At 38.8% G+C, this 15,016-nt stretch overlaps 2 protein-coding genes across 7 annotated transcripts in view; one reads left to right on the top strand and one right to left on the bottom strand.

Annotated features, from left to right (window-relative positions):
* The window catches only part of LOC120431055 (probable cytochrome P450 49a1), a 29,692-nt gene extending 28,673 nt beyond the window's left edge, over window positions 1-1,019 (bottom strand). Inside the window, exon 1 of the mRNA XM_039596209.2 lies at window positions 399-1,019. The gene's annotated coding sequence lies outside the window, so the exon portion shown is untranslated. The remainder of the gene's footprint in view (window positions 1-398) is intronic.
* Window positions 1-15,016, top strand: part of LOC120431056 (G protein alpha o subunit) — a 116,266-nt gene that overhangs the window by 87,098 nt on the left and 14,152 nt on the right. The window lies entirely within an intron of this gene.

The raw sequence follows: 15,016 nt of genomic DNA, 5'->3' as shown, positions 1-15,016 counted from the left end.
CTGTTGGTGTGAGGAAATAGGAGGGTTTCCCCTTAACTTGAAGAGTCACCGCATTCGAGATCCGAATTGCATAACAATCGCGTCTAGTATCTTTGCTCACTTTCGCTCTCTCACTCTGCGGTATGTTTAATGTAATTTTTAGTAGTACTCTTTGTGTGTCTTTTTCTTTGCGAGTTTGCTGTTTTTTTGTCGATAGACTTCAATGTCTCAATGGACGTTGTTTCTTTAGTAAATAGTGAAGGAGCAACAACAAAAAACTTGCCAATAGCGCACACAATCTGCTTTGAATAGAGACTTCAAACACGAAGGAGGCACTCGAAGACTGCGAACGCAGTAATGGTTACATGGTTGAAGGCACACACCACGAGGAGCAATAATATAACAAATGATTCACTTACTTCCTCGAATTAAAACAGAAAAAGAGTGTTGTGGTTCACAATGGATGCCCGGATCGGATCGCTTCCCGGGGATGACGACGTTTCCAGGTTGATAAACCAGCCTCGACTGAGCTTATCCAGCGCGAAAGCACATGTGACACAACACTTCCGTAACGATCACCACCCCGCGCAAACAATTCACACCTTCTAGTTAGCTGGAATTCGATTTCATCCGTGTATAACTTCACTTTCAGCAGGCAGGTGTGTATAAATTCACTTTTTTTCGTTGCTGTTGCTGCTTCAATCAGCGCACACACTATTCAAGTAGCGAAACCGTTGAGGATCGCGCCGTGACTAGATACTAAAGGTAGAACCGAGTAGATTGCTCAAGGTTACAGAACAGCACTGCGATCTATCAACACCGCAATCGCGCATCACTTAGCACCACCGGAGAGAACACACAACACACACGCACACACACGTAGAACGCTTGTCACTTGGGTTTAGAAGAAGCCTTCGCAGCGGCAGCGAAGTAGGAAAACGATCTGCTCTCCGCCAAATACCGAGTATAATTAAAGAACCTTAAGCTCAACCGTTCGGCCAAAAGCCGCGCCGCGATCGTCGTCGTTGAGCCGCGCGCGAGACTGTCCGAAAAAGACCAAAGCCTGCTGCTACCACCACTAGTTGAAACCACGCGCCGACGAAGACGGCGACGATCAAGGTATGCCAAGACTCGGCGCACGTGGTGAACGATCGCGCGTTCAAACTCGCGACGTTTTACAGTAGGCGATCGCCGAAAAAACGCGATCCCCGCCTAATTTTTTTCAAAAAAAAGGCTTCAAACTTCGTTTGTTTGCACACAAATACTACGATCGCGATCGCGCACGGTGGTTTCTATGGGGTCGCATGACAGACAAACAGCAACTGATTGAGTCGGCTCTTAGTAGCGTGCCCACGAGGTGGCTTTGGGGGTCTAAGCTGCTCGGGGGAGACCAGCAAGGTGTGTGTTTGTGTGGGTTTGTGGTCTATGTTGTGAAGTATGTAAATAGAGTTGAAATTCGATAAGGAATTCGGCCTTCTCGGTGAGAGATTGAAGTTTGCAATGATCGCAACGAATAGTCGTCGTCGCGGTCGGTGGCGACCAGCGATGATCGGGATTTGTTCAGAGGCCTAATGTTTTGTCATTTCTGCTCGGTAGAGTACCGATGACGCAGGAATTTTATGTTGTTTGAGTGGTTGGCTTCAACGAGAAGGCTCAAAACCGAGAGTCATTAAGCTGAAATGTAAACAAAATCATCGTCTGAAGTGGAGAAATTTTTCAAATAGGATGGAGCGAGCTGTTAATGAATTCAGTCGAATAAAAAAAAAAGTTTTCTTATTAAATCGAAAAAAAAAATGAAATTTGAAGATTATGTTTCAGATATGTTTGCTATGGGCTAAGAGCACCGTGACAACCGAGTTTATTCCAACCATGAGGGTTTTAATATTGTTTATTGCAAGCATAATCATAACCAAACCCCTCAGCAAACGTTAAATTAGTATAGATTGTAGACAAATGTTTCAATAGGACGTAACCTTAGGCAAAACCAAGCAAGATTACATTATTTTGCTGCCGAATCTTTTTCCAGATCTCTTCCGGATCCATCAGCAAATTTGTATGGTTTGACGTTTGCGGTGCATCAGCCAATGCTTGCTGTGATAACTTTCAAGATAGTAGATAGTATCAGAGATCACAAGAGTCGGTGTATAAAAACAAGATTGCTTTAATTTAGGTTCACTCAACATCAAGCTATACATAATTTGAGGAAGTGTTGGGCATTCTAAAATTTGTTTTACAGACCAACAAAAATGTAGTCGCGGACTCTCGATAACAGTTTACGATATTGGTTGGGGTAACTTAACCTTCATATGTACCCAAACACTTCAGGATCTTGGCTGATCACTCAAACAAACAAAAAATGTGGTAGAAAGATCAGGGAGACAATTTCTTCAGTCTTCCAAGGCTCATCTGTACCGTATCAACATGAGTGATACGAACCTTTGCGACTGTGGGCAGGGTTATCAAGACATCGACCATCTCGTATGGGCGTGTCCAGATCACCATGTTCACAGAATTAAGTTGAAAGATACCCTCAGGGCCCGAGGAAGACCACCAGAAATTCCGATGCGAGACGCGTTATCTCAACTAGACCTTGATGTTCTCTATCCGATCTATCAGTTCCTCTTAGATTCCAAAATATCTATTTAGTTTTTCTTCCAGTTAGTTTTCCTTCAGTTAGTTTTCCTTCTGTTAGTATAACTCGCCTTCGCACAAAGCCGTCGTTTCTGGTTTGCACCGGATGCAAAGCAAGATCGCCCCAGCAGCTGGACACCGAGTTGCGGCTGAGGACAAAACGCAAAGGCCAGCAGAGCCAACCAAGACCCCTACACAATCCCCCTTCCCATCCCATGCCTTGTCTTTAACATCAATCCCTTCCCTACTAACCCCGAGTAGGCCGCGGGTAATCGGCTCCCCTCCCACTAACATTTACACACAAGATCCTCTGTAATTATTAAGCCAAATGTAATTACAAAAGCCGACTCGGTCCTAACCAGGTCCCAGTACCGAAAAGGACCTAATAAAAATAATTTTATGAAAAAAAAAAAAAAAATTTCTTCAGTCGTGTTTGCCTACTTGATTTCGCATTTAACTGGCGAGGCGCACAGCACAAACACCCGGGTGAAACGTCATCGGCAAATTGGCAGGTGAAGAAAAAAAAATTCACAGTGAAAATTGTATTGATTTGGCTGGTAGTGAGCAACAGCCACCACAATGAACTCTTTCCCAATCCGGTCGGCAAAAGTGGTGGTGGTGGCGTAGAAGAGATGTATGGAAGACGGTGCCTAAGCCAAGTAGTAATAATTGGCACCCCCTCATGGCAGGCAAATCTAGCATGTTCCACGATTGCCCCCAGCGGAGGACCGTCCGACCAGCCATTAACAGTTGAACACACGCAGCAGCGACGATGCAAATGTGCAACCAAATAATTGTTTGTTTGTTTGTATTTCCAAGAGGATTTTGAAACACGCACCAAAAAAAAGTTCAAAGCTCAGCTAGAAAGAAACGCTGAAGTTGAGAATCGTAAGTGACGAACAGGTTTGAACTGGTTAAAGCAGGATCTATATACTGAGATGGTGGGCGCCGTTATTAATCAGTACACGTTTATTGCTGCCCAAAATTATGTTTCTTTGCAAAAGATACAAAGTGTGATTTTTTTCGAATTTGCCACCCAAAGAACACTTTCTTTGTCAGAATATCTAGAAATGCTAATTCAATTAGCATCATTAGCTTAATTGTAAAAATCGTGTCTTGTTCCTTATGTAAGGCAATAATCAATAATGTTATCCCTTCTTGCCAATAAACGATGATACGTTTTGATTCAAGGTCAATCCCCCCTCCGACCAGGGTTATCTCTCGTAAATTACCCCGTCACGAAATTTTAGATCACCACCAATTCTGCTGAGTAACCTTCTTCGCCCGGTAACTGATGTTTGCATTTCCGCTTATTTTGAGGCGAAATAGTCTTGGGCAAACATCCGACGACCTTTCCTCGGAATCAAACCAAAGCTCCACACTCCAGTTCAAAGTGAGTGCAAATATGCTATTTACCTACCTTCAGTATTGAGCGTTGCATTAGGGTGATGCGAGAAAAGGATCTTTTCTTAGTTATTCGTACTATGACAAAATAAGGTACTTAAAACGTGCTGAATTTCGAATCGTCTGCATAAATTTAAATAAAATGTTGCAATACATTTATGTTTCAAAATGATTTCAAAGAGTTTTATTATGTTTTGCTGAAGATAGTTAATCGATCAGAAATCGAATGATGTGAGATCTACCAAACAATGTATGTTGGAGCATATAGTTCCTCAGACGCTTAGACCTTTTGTCTAGTCACCCTAGTGCGGAATCGCACACTTTAGCAAAGAACGGTCGTTAAATGCTTTCGAGGGGCAGGTCGAAGGACTGATTTCAGGTGATTCGATATGTTTAGTGTTAGGTGACTTTATTTAGCAATGCTCAACGCTGATGACCTCAAACACTTTGGCTCACCTTAGGGTGCCATTTACCCCGACTCATTACCATTTTATTGCCCTGCCCTGGGTACAAATTGATGCAGTATTTTTTAAATGTCTCCACCTAAGTGGTTCAATTTCAAATGCAGCACTGCCGCCGCAGTTATTCAACGGCATTTACAGCATCATCACGCCGGATTCGTGAATTGTGGCAATTTTCGAAACACTTGAAATAGGCCTGCTCGTGCTCCAGAGCCGCTAACCGGTTTCGCACTCTGCATGATGATGAATCTGCGGCAGTTTTAATGGCCCGATGGCATGCCCACCGAACCTTTTTTGGCTTTTCCAGAGTGTTTTCAATAAATAAGGAATAAACCATTTTCAGGCGCCACCCCACACTAGACTCCTCAGCTAATGACCCAGTACTGATCCGGTTGGGTTAATGGCAACCTGCTTGTTGCCAAAATTGGCCTTAGGCCCAGAGTCGCGGCGCGTGACCCACATTTCAGGGGGTCTCGAGACTTGACCCACGAAGAACCCTCTCACTTATTAGCAAAACAAACTCGCGCGTAAGATAGATAGAGAGAGTGCGCGTAAAATAAGAAATAGAAGATTGTTTTTTTATCAGCCACCCGTCGGATTGGTTGTTATGTCATAAAGGTCGATGCTGCAAGCCATCAGCTGTCCAGCGTGGAGTCCCGGCCCGGTCGTGGGGGTTGTATGGCACTTGCTGTTTGACTTGTTCCAGCAACGGCTCCTTCTAACTGTGGTGCACACGCTCAAGACCACAACACTGCCAGTGTCTGAACTTCAAGTCGAATGTGGAGGATAGGGTGGTAAGATTGATAAAATCATTTTATGGTTTTCAGGTTTTATTAACACAATTGCAAGAATAATTTAAAATTGAATGCTCCAAGGTTTTTTTAAAGTTCCCAAAAAATCAAGAAGCAATTCAAAATCGATTTGTTATGTATGTATGTATGTATGCAATGTATTTGCATGTATGTATTTAAACTCCCGTCTTGGCGGGACTTGGCCATGACCATAGCATATTTCAACTGAGACGGTTCGGTTAGTAACCACCATATATCTCAAGAACCTTTGAAGCGAATACCTTTCTCTGGCTAACGATTTCTTCTGAAATTGTACAGACGTAGATCGGTAATGCAGATGACTAGGGCCAGGCAATCCACGACTCCCTCGTCCAGTTCATGAATATATGTGATGGCCCTTAGCTCTTTTGAGACGGTGTTAGTAGTTATATAATGGACCATTAACGGTTAGATACATTTTGTATCGATTTATGGTCCCAACATTAAAAATTGTTCAAGGTAAATGAATAATTTACAATCGATTTTAAAAGTTTTTTCAAGAAAAATATAAATTTTGGGCTTCAACAAAGTTGTTTTTCATACAATTTTACATAGGTATCTCACACTTTACAATGATCTGACACATTTAACGCCACCTTTTGGCGGAATTTTGACATTTTTGCTTTTCCCCATACATTTTTGAATTTTCCCATACAAACTTCAACGATAAAAAGCGACCCTTAACGCTTAATCAAATTGGCACAGTTACTCATTTTTACCTAAAAAATCGAACCAGGATGTATCTCCTACGATTTTCCAAAATTTTCTATTTTCCTTTTACCCGTATTTTTTGATTAGGACTTTTTTAAAACCGATGAGTAAAAGGAAAACAAACCTTATTTTTTATTTTATTATTTTCACAACAACTTAATTTTTTATTTTACTGAATTTAACATTTTTGGATAGAGTATTTTAATAAATAGTGGACACCCTAGTAAACGACGAGTATTTTTCACAAGTTTTTTTTTATTTTAAGCGCTTTTTTATAACCATACAAATTGAAGTCTTTTGAACATTGTTTTAATCAATTAATTTCATTTATGCTGTTATGGACCCTCTCTTCCTATAGGATACGGGTCCTCTATAGGAAAACTGCTATTTTTAGGTATATCAAATTTAACCGATGTTTGATGTTTTGATGCAGGATGTGGGTCTTTTTTCTCCTTTCACTGTAAAAAATATATGTTTAATTCGAACAACATAAAAACCTAACTCATTGACAAATTTATTCAAAAATAAACAAAGTAAACATGTCAAAAACCACTGTAAACATATAAACGAATAAAAAAGCAAATTAGATTTAAAAAATCCACCACCAGTTGGGCAGAGCAATTTGAGAGAGCACAGAGCACAATCTTGTAGTGTAAAGGTACCTACTGTGAACGGACGCAGAGGATAAATCCCGAAAATGGCGAGAGCGTTATTCTAATGGGTTAAGTTTTAGAAAAGTTCACTCCCAAAAAAAAAGTGCCGATATCGAGAATCGAACTCACAACCTTACAGATATCAAATCCGTGTCTTTACCGTATAGGCCATTAAGGATCAATGAATGAGAGATGTTCATTTGCCGATATAAACCACTCAATTGGATGAGCTTTTCAATGAACGAATGAATACAATTTCGTGGTGGTTCACTCGCGAGAGATTAATTTTTCCATATGATTTCGATTTTCCACTGTGTAAACGTGTAAAAAAGTCAGACAAAACTACACCCAAAATTCCGAGTCGAGAGAATCGTTCCCTCAAAATTTATTGGGGGCTCAGCGCCAAAAACGAGAGAACAATGCTAACAACTCACACCACCGTAACAAATCAGTTCATTCGTTAAATGAAATAATAAATCTCCAACAATTATCATACATCGACATCTGACCACTCCTTGTTCACCAAACTGTGCTGGCCGAGGCAGTTAAGTCATTGGGTTAGTATGTCAAAGGTCTCTGGTTCGATTCCCGTAGTCGACACTTTTGGTTTTTTTTTTGTTTTGACGGATGAACTTTTTTTTACAAATGAACTTCGAGAAAATAATTCTCTCGCCAACCTATTTTTTTATTTTACTGAATTTAACATTTTTGGATAGAGTAAATAGTGGAGTAAATAGTGGACACCCTAGTAAACGACGAGTATTTTTCACAAGTTATTTTTTTATTTTAAACGCTATTTTATGACCATACAAATTGAAGTCTTTTGAACATTTTTTTAATTAATTAATTTCTTTTATGCTGTTATGGACCCTCTCTTCCTATAGGATCCGGGTCCTCTATAGGAAAACTGCTATTTTTATAACAAATTTAACCGATGTTTTGATGCAGGATGTGGGTCTTTTTTCTCCTTTCACTGTAAAAAATATATGTTTAATTCGAACAACATAAAAACCTAACTCATTGACAAATTTATTCAAAAATAAACAAAGTAAACATGTCAAAAACCACTGTAAACATATAAACGAATAAAAAAGCAAATTAGATTTAAAAAATCCACCACCAGTTGGGCAGAGCAATTTGAGAGAGCACAGAGCACAATCTTGTAGTGTAAAGGTACCTACTGTGAACGGACGCAGAGGATAAATCCCGAAAATGGCGAGAGCGTTATTCTAATGGGTTAAGTTTTAGAAAAGTTCACTCCCAAAAAAAAAGTGCCGATATCGAGAATCGAACTCACAACCTTACAGATATCAAATCCGTGTCTTTACCGTATAGGCCATTAAGGATCAATGAATGAGAGATGTTCATTTGCCGATATAAACCACTCAATTGGATGAGCTTTTCAATGAACGAATGAATACAATTTCGTGGTGGTTCACTCGCGAGAGATTAATTTTTCCATATGATTTCGATTTTCCACTGTGTAAACGTGTAAACAAGTCAGACAAAACTACACCCAAAATTCCGAGTCGAGAGAATCGTTCCCTCAAAATTTATTGGGGGCTCAGCGCCAAAAACGAGAGAACAATGCTAACAACTCACACCACCGTAACAAATCAGTTCATTCGTTAAATGAAATAATAAATCTCCAACAATTATCATACATCGACATCTGACCACTCCTTGTTCACCAAACTGTGCTGGCCGAGGCAGTTAAGTCATTGGGTTAGTATGTCAAAGGTCTCTGGTTCGATTCCCGTAGTCGACACTTTTGGTTTTTTTTTTGTTTTGACGGATGAACTTTTTTTTACAAATGAACTTCGAGAAAATAATTCTCTCGCCAACCTATTTTTTTATTTTACTGAATTTAACATTTTTGGATAGAGTAAATAGTGGAGTAAATAGTGGACACCCTAGTAAACGACGAGTATTTTTCACAAGTTATTTTTTTATTTTAAACGCTATTTTATGACCATACAAATTGAAGTCTTTTGAACATTTTTTTAATTAATTAATTTCTTTTATGCTGTTATGGACCCTCTCTTCCTATAGGATCCGGGTCCTCTATAGGAAAACTGCTATTTTTATAACAAATTTAACCGATGTTTTGATGCAGGATGTGGGTCTTTTTTCTCCTTTCACTGTAAAAATATATGTTTTGTTCGAACAACATAAAAACCTAACTCTTTGACTAATTTATTCAAAAATGAACAAAGTAAACGTGTCAAAACCACTGTAAACATATAAACGAATAAAAAAGCAATTTAGATTTAAAAAAATCCACCACCAGTTGGGCAGAGCAATTTGAGAGAACACAGAACACAATCTTGTAGTGTAAAGGTACCTACCGTGAACGGACGCGGAGGATAAATCCCGAAAATGGCGAGAGCGTTATTCTAATGGGTTCATTTTTAGAAAAGTTCACTCCTAAAAAAAAGTGCCGAAATCGAGAATCGAACTCACAACCTTACAGATATCAAATCCGTGTCTTTACCGTATAGGCCATTAAGGATCAATGAATGAGAGATGTTCATTTGCCGATATAAACCACTCAATTGGATGAGCTTTTCAATGAACGAATGAATACAATTTCGTGGTGGTTCACTCGCGAGAGATTAATTTTTCCATATGATTTCGATTTTCCACTGTGTAAACGTGTAAACAAGTCAGACAAAACTACACCCAAAATTCCGAGTCGAGAGAATCGTTCCCTCAAAATCTATTGGGGGCTCAGCGCCAAAACGAGAGAACAATGCTAACAACTCACACCACCATAACAAATCAGTTCATTCGTTAATTGAAATAATAAATCTCCAACAATTATCATACATCGACATCTGACCACTCCTTGTTCACCAAACTGTGCTGGCCGAGGCAGTTAAGTCATTGGGTTAGTATGTCAAAGGTCTCTGGTTCGATTCCCGTAGTCGACATTTTTGGTTTTTTTTTTGTTTTGACGGATGAACTTTTTTTTGCAAATGAACCTCGAGAAAATAATTCTCTCGCCAACCTCGAGCCGTGTTTTCTGTGTCCGTAGATGGTACCACTATTCTCTCGTATCGAAGCCATTATCCTCTCGGACTAGCGCTGCCCAGTTTTGGGTGTACCTCCCAACTAAAATTCCCTTTGGCAAGTATTTGTATTTGTACGGTTTTTGCTGAATATATCAGGAATGAAGTCGAGTTATGGAAGTATGAGACAGTCAAAATTGAGACATGGAAAGCTGCCCCGTTTTTAATTACAGTTTCGAGCAATTTTCTAATGTTCAAATACTTATGTTTAAGTGATATGAAAAATATATAAAAAATATATATATGGAAACAACTAATCGTACACTCAAGTTAAAAATAAAACTTTAAATTGGTTTGCGTACAATTCCTCTGTATTCTGATATCGAATCTTTGACGGTACCACCCTCACAAATCAAGTCTCGGTGCATCTATCGAGTGGTTTAGAGTGCTCACCTGTGAATAAATCGCACCTCGCGATACAATTTAGAGCGACTCTTTTCATTCATGGTTTGTTTTTAACTCTTTTTACCTGTGTGGGCTTTTCCTTTGAAGGAGTGGTTTGCATATGTTTTGCCTCAACATCACTTACCACCTGATGCTGCTGCATCTATGCTGCAAACACCAACACCAGCACCATCTCCGTGCAAGTGTCTGGGAGATATCAAACGGTGGGCGACAATGGCCTATAGATAAAATGTCACTTACTATTACTTACTCGGTCCCTCTCTTGCATCAGTCTGCACAGAAATCTTGCCGAGATAAAGGAGTTTAGATGGTGGGTTGTGATGGAGAGAGAGAGAAACTCTGACTGGGCAGATATGCAGACATTATGACCCCAATTGCTGCCGTAGTTGATTGGTTAATAGCCCACTCTATGGGATCACACAGGCAATACACCTTGCAGTGCAGTCACTTGGTGGGTTTTCCAATATAGAGAGAAGGGTCTTTAGGTCGTGTTTGGTGTGTTTTTCTCTATGACCACGCTTCTAGGAATGGATTAAACGATTTGTCAGTGGCGCAGTCAATTAGAAGGGCTAAAATTACGGACGATTTAAAGTTGAACATTGTTTGAATATTTGTTTTTGTGCATATATTTATGATAAGTTGCAATTTTTTTTAAAAGGTGTGAAATCATTTCAAAAAAGGAAGCTTAACCTTTCGTATAATCCATCTGTCACAACACGATTATCCTTATTTCTCACGCATATCTTGGTTCATGTAGGGTGCCAACGCATAATTGGTGTTTACGTAATTTTAAGGAAACCCGGGATTCAATGAAAGTAAATGTTGTCAAAGAATGTTGATGCGTTGCTACTCGAAACCAATAATCAAGTAAAAGTTGACCAGCATTTAAAATAATTAAACAACATTTTTCAGATTTTTCTTCAAACCCCAATCTCTCCCAAAAATTGCGGGTTCGTGTCATTGACCCACATTTAATGCTCATAAACAGTGAAAATGCATTATGCAACGAACGTGTATGTAAAATTTCTTTTTATTTTCTGTCCAAACTTATTAAACGCGGGGTCCTTCTGGTCGTCAGGACAAAAAGAAAACTGTGAACTCTGTGAACTTTTAAGGGCAGCGTGCGCGCTTAATCACAGGTTCGGGTGAAAGGCGTGTAATTTTTGGTGCAAAGGTGGAACAAGTCCCGGATAACCTTGGAATTTCAGACAATTACAAAACAATGTACAAATAATTGTTTAAAACGGGGGTAATGTTTCAGCACGAGAAGCCAATGGGATTGCTAAAGTTTCTCAATAATTTCAACCCAAATTAAACCAGTCAACAGGCTGACATTCTGCATGCAGCGAAGCCGACAACCTTTCAAAACTGGGAGCATTCGCCTCTTTATGCCGCAGTACCTAATTCATAATGTCAAACAGCTTGGCAGGCCGCACCAAATGGTCTAATAAACTGGTAGAGCGACTATTTCGCAGACCCCATTCGTTCCTTTCTCACCAATCGGTCATGGCTAAAAGGCAGCCAGGCCCCAGCACCACCACCACCTGAATCGTGAAGCAACAGTTGGGTTGGTTGGTTGGCAAATTCATTTTTTATTATAATACTAGATTGTAAAGAAATCCGAGCCCTGACTAAGCCGGCCTGTCTTGTTTAGAATCGGCACATGAAGCCATGGATGGGCCATCAGTTTTGTGTGAATAAGCCTATACTTAGAGCCCGATAAAGTCACCTGCCAGAGGGATAGAACGCTCTTGTTGCTTGTGCATGTCGCGATTATATAATGAGCATATGATTTATTGACTCTAAAAGTTTTCAAATCAATCAAACGTCACCGAAAGCACCGCGGTTCATAAACAATGTATAACGGTTTCGAAATTTAAAAATAACAAAACAACTACCCTCCACGTGACTTGGTTGGCATTAAACAGATGCATTTTCAAAAGTTCGCAACAATATAATACAAAATGTATGCTTTCGAAAACAGAAACTTGCGCCACTGCAGCAGCAGGGACATTCGGCGAAGCGATTAAAATTTGCAAATTTTTGGTATTGACCCACTGACCGTTAGGAGCCGAAGATTTCGGGTTTACCGATTTGACGTAGTAATCTAATTTGGTATTCATGCAAGTTAGTCGTTGACGATGAATTTTAAATTTATTTTGAATTTGAGTATCAAAACAAATTTGACATTGAACTTTTTTTTCGTGCTTTCGTCCATTGTGACATGAGAACAATAATTTCGCAAAGCGACGAGACATTGTTTAGAAACCTCTTAGGAATTTATGCAGTTTAGTTCTTTTATGCAGTCTAGTTGCATACATTGGTTTGAATGTCACCAATTACTGTATGGGTCATTCTCGACCAACTTACACAGCAGTTGCGTTAAACTTTGTCCTAAGGGATAACTTTTGTCCCTGATTGTTTTGAATATTTGAACATGCGAAACAAAACGTGATTTTCAATAATTTGCAGTCTGAAATGGTGATGAGATGGAAATTTGGTGCCAAAGGGAATTTTATGTAAAACAAGCCTTACCAGACAAACTTCGTTCTGCCTTTTCATTTATTGATGTTTTGGGCTTTTTTTCTTATTCAGCCTCCTGTGATCAAAATTTGATTTTACGTAACTTTTCCCATACAATCTGCAGATTTTACGAAATCGGTTCCAGAGTGGCCAAAGTTGTAACTTTTTTGCGTAAGAACCTTTCTTGAACTTATACGAACCCAACGCAACAAAGAGCACCTCGATCAGACGTTCCGTGTTGAATTGATTCGCGTTCGAACAAAACCGTCGAAATTTATATATATATATAGAAGATTGGACGCCTGAAATCCGAAAAGAACGTATTTTTCATCGAAAAAACACAAAAAAAAAGTTTTAAAAACTTTGTAACTTTTCGTTTGGAAACATGTCATTTAAAGGGAAATTTTATGTACTTTTCGAATCTTCATTAACTCAGAAGGGTATTTATTTAATCTGGAAAAAAAATCATTTTAAAATTTCGTGTTCCTCTAACTTTGCAAGTTTATTTTTTAAGAGTGTAACAATGTTCTATAAATAAGCAGAGCAGACAACTACAACAATAAAATTATAAATAAACGTAAGGGGTTTGCTTGTAATCATCACGAGTTATCGCGATTTTACGATTTTTTTTTTTTTTTTTGAAAAAGTTCCTTTTTGCGTTTGCGTTTCGTCATTCGTGTGGGTGACGATGAACGGCCATAAACATGATCGAACCAACCAACTTTTTGAAATCTTTTTTTTTCGTAAAATCGCGATAAGGGGCCATCCACAAACCAAGTGGACACTTTTTTTGGAAATCTCACCCCCCCCCCCTCGTGGACAATTGTCCATATAAAAAAAACTACTTTTTTGTATGGAGCGTGGACAATCACCATACCCCCCCCCCCCCTAAAGTATCCACGTGGTTTACGGATGGTCCCTAACTAGTGATGATTACAAGCAAACCCTTTAAGTTTAGATATCAAAATTTTTGTCTGCTCTACATTTTTGTAGAACATTGTTTTTTTTTGTAAAGCCTTGAAACCACAGCGAACAATTATAGGAATATTTTGGTATGGCTCATTTTTTTATAGCAAAATCAGGTTGACCCAGCACAATGGAACGGTGATAGGCAGTTAGGGTCGACTTTTTTGATGAAGTCTATAGCCCTGCTGAGACGGATGTTCCGGACAAATGTTATCACTTACAGCAATGTTTCACGCAAATCGAAGAGGGGTCGGGGCATTTTTTTTTCCTGATTTCGTGTGAGTTGGTAGAAAATTTCCCGTATAACATTTATAACAATTAAAAAGATACAAAATAATACACAGAAAAAAATGATGGTCATTTTCATCAGGAAATTATGACAGATTTTGTGTCAAAAATGTATAATATGGCATCAGAAACCGGTGAATTTTCATCAGATTTTGGTGAATTTTTATCTCATACTCAAAAAAGAAGATATTTAATCTACCAAATTTTCAACATTCCAAAATTCAACGTTTTGTTCTGTGTACAAATATTTTAATTCATGAATTACCTTGCTCAAATTATAAAATACTTTGATGAAACTTTCAGAAATGTTAGAAATTCAACCTACATGATGATATTTTATGTCAAATTTTATATAAGAGGTGATCAATAAGGTAATAAGAAAAATGGAAAATTTTGGAAAATCTCAAGAGATACCCTCTGGCTCGATTCTTTAGGCAATAACAAGTAACTGTGCCAATTTTGAGCCAAATCGGTTAAGGTTAATGGATCGCTTTTTATCGTTGAAGTTTATTTGGGGAAAATCGCTAAAATGTATGGGGAAAAACATCGCTTCAGGATTTTGGCAGCAGGTGGCGCAGGTCTCGCCCAAAAATGTCCAAGTGTGAGATTCTTGTAGGAAATGTAATTTCCTACATTTTTATCCAAGGTTGCAAAACGATCCGGGTTGATCCTGTTGAGTTATGAGCATTGCAATTAAAAGAAATCGGCTTTTATACTTGAAAGTATTTAAGGCGTACATAGGAAGTATAAAAGAAAATTTCTTTACTAAAAAAATCACCAAAATCAGGATCAGCTCGGGTCGTTTTGAACTCGACAAAATTGTAGGAATTTAATTGGTAGGAATTTATATTGATCCATGCACTGTAACTTGGATTTGGCCCGCACTTTTCTCTCGCACTTTTGACAACAAAATTTCCTAAAACTAGGCAACCAGCAGTTGTTTATTTACATTTCCAGTCACAGTTTCCACCAAACTGGACATTTGCACTTTAAAATTGCGATTGGCAGGTGAGCAACATTGGCTCGCTTTGATCATTTTTTGAGAAAATTAAAATTTCCCAAGCCAGTTTGACAAGTCGCAATAGTGCGATCGA

The sequence above is a fragment of the Culex pipiens genome, chromosome 3 (genome assembly GCF_016801865.2).
Source record: "Culex pipiens pallens isolate TS chromosome 3, TS_CPP_V2, whole genome shotgun sequence".
Taxonomy (NCBI): Eukaryota; Metazoa; Arthropoda; class Insecta; order Diptera; family Culicidae; genus Culex; species Culex pipiens.
The sequence above is the reverse complement of the archived record's forward strand: the minus strand, read 5'-3'. Positions and strand labels throughout refer to the sequence as shown.